The sequence below is a fragment of the Oratosquilla oratoria genome, chromosome 8 (genome assembly GCF_046742065.1).
Source record: "Oratosquilla oratoria isolate Oo_2021 chromosome 8, ASM4674206v1, whole genome shotgun sequence".
Taxonomy (NCBI): domain Eukaryota; kingdom Metazoa; phylum Arthropoda; class Malacostraca; order Stomatopoda; family Squillidae; genus Oratosquilla; species Oratosquilla oratoria.
In genome coordinates, this window is record NC_134784.1 from 61137058 (window position 1) to 61139557 (window position 2500).

At 35.7% G+C, this 2500-nt stretch overlaps 1 non-coding gene across 1 annotated transcript; it reads left to right on the forward strand.

Moving 5' to 3' along the window:
* The first annotated feature begins 961 nt into the window (after nucleotides 1-961).
* LOC143027865 (5S ribosomal RNA) lies at nucleotides 962-1080 on the forward strand. The gene has a single exon (XR_012966673.1). It is a non-coding gene; the product is annotated as a 5S ribosomal RNA (ribosomal RNA).
* Nucleotides 1081-2500: the final 1420 nt, after the last annotated feature.

The following is a 2500-nucleotide window of genomic DNA, read 5'->3' on the forward strand; positions in this document are numbered from 1 at the left end:
TTTGGAGTACTGACCACAGCTTATCCTTTGGTACGCGATCAAATGCTTTCTCTAGATCTAAGAGTATTACATATTTGTCTTTATCAAACTCCCATGACTTTTCCAAGATCATCTTTAGAGCGAAGATTAGATCTGAAGTCCCTCTGTTTGGTCTGAACCCATGTTGAGTCTCTGCCAGTATGTGTTCTACTCTATCGTGCAGACGAGCCTCTAACAGTCGTTCATTTAATATCTAAAAATCTATATGGATATATGAAAAGTAAAAGCACTACAGATTGTGTTATTAAATGTATTTTTGGCTACCTCCCTTGTAAGGGAGAAAAAGCTTTGGTATGTGTATGTATGTATGTATGTATGTATGTATGTATGTATGTATGTATGTATGTATGTATGTATCAAATTGTAAGTTACAACTTTTCCTATGGAGCTGAAATGATAATTTATGCTGATGACATCCTTATACAATGCAAAACTAAAGGATCGATCGGCCGTGGAGATGATCATCTTAAAAAAAATGTAGACAAAATAAACAATGGTGAAAAGAAAATGTACTCCAATAAAGGCTTACGCCAAAAACATATGTAGAATTATAAAGAATTATGATGTAACAGACTATTGTGTCCCCGATTTGACAAAAGAGATCGTCTGCTCTTGGAACAATGAACCTCTTGATATTGAAAAAGAACAGTTAGAGTACAAGAAATGTGAATATGATAGCTCACAATTACGTCAGATATCCCTTTGTAAAATTTCAATGTAACCAAAATGCAATGTAATAAATATTTCGTGTCATGGGTCTGTTGTCGGTGAAAAAGCTGGATGTGGTATTGTGATTAGGGAATTGTGTGCAATACATGAAAGTTTGATACAATTGGTGTAATGCTATGGTGTAATGCATGAAGTGAAGTAAGAAGTAATTGGACAAATTTTGTTTACGTTTAGAAAAGGTTCAGCTATAAGGGCCAACGGCCATACCACTCTGATCACACCGCTTCTCGTCCGATCAGCGCAGTTAATTTGCGTTGGGTCTGGTTAGTACTTGGATGGGTGACCGCCTGGGAACACCAGATGCTGTTGGTTTTTATTGATCTTCTCTTCTTTTTCTATCCTACAATTCTCCTTTCATTTATGCCAACTTATGAACTACAAACAAACGGCCCATATTTCACTTTCTCTGTCTGCTCTGTCCTAGGACTCTTGGTCAATCCGAACCAGCTTCACTACAAATATTTATCGACCTCGTAATAAACCCTACCAAGAGCCTTGAGTCTACTTAGCTTAGTCATGGTTTCCTTAATATCAATATACATCAGTATTTTATTCTGGACCGTAGTACTATCACAAGAAATAATGGCTACAAGAGAGTCCATAACAGATCAAACACCAATCAATCTTTCTTTCTTTTCTTTAAACGCATTGTAAATCTTTCCAACAAACTACCTCTTTAAGTGGTAACTTTAAATACAATTGACACTTAAACAGTCAGTGGTTCTTAACACTTTCCACTCTTTACACCCTCATTCAATTCGCAAGCAGCCCCGTAACGACCAATATGGCTGCTGCTGCTGCTCTTTACATCTCCTTTGTCCTACCTAACAATGGCTACTAACCACACCTACCGCTGTCAAACATACAAAGAATAAAAGAAGCAAATCTCACAAATGCAACGCACGATCCAACGTCTCAACACAACACCTCATTCACCATAACTTGCATCTCATTAATGCATTCACCCTCACTACTACCTCACTGCAAGTCACCACTTCCAATTATATAAATACACCACACACGCACTTGCTCTATATATTCTAAGTTTTGGACTATCTCTCCTTCTGAGGACTCACAAGTCAGCTTGCATCACCAATTGCACATGTAAGTTATATGTTTGTAATCATTATTCTCCATGCTTTTCCTTCCAATTCTCCATTTTCTGATCGTGGCAAGACCATCTACCACTTTTCTTTTTCTCTTCTTCTTCTTCTTCTTCTTCTTCAGCGTTTTGTCTTTTCTCTTCATTTTAACTTCCCAATGAATCTTGGAGATTTGCTTCTTCCACTCTCTTGTCAGCTGTCATAATTTGCATAACATGACTGATAAACAATCTTCTGCCATGCATCACTAATATAGATATATGTTTGCATATACGCATATATTCTATATTTCTTAAGCTCATCATTTGTATATTGTACGTAAAGCTAGAATTTTAAAACAACTTAATGGATACATAAACATAATCTATGTAGGATTCATCAACCTTATATATGCATATGTTAACATATACATATACTCGTTTATTCTATATTCGTTATATCTTTTAAAGTTATCATTTGTATACTCTATGTACAGGTAGAATCTCAAAGTAACTTATTGGAGGCACAAACATAATTCATATAGCATTCATCAAGTTTACTTTTATAACTAACACTTGGCCACAGATGCATACTCTTTCCCCAAATACATAAACACTATCTTCTTGTTTTGTGGTTATCACTTATATTCT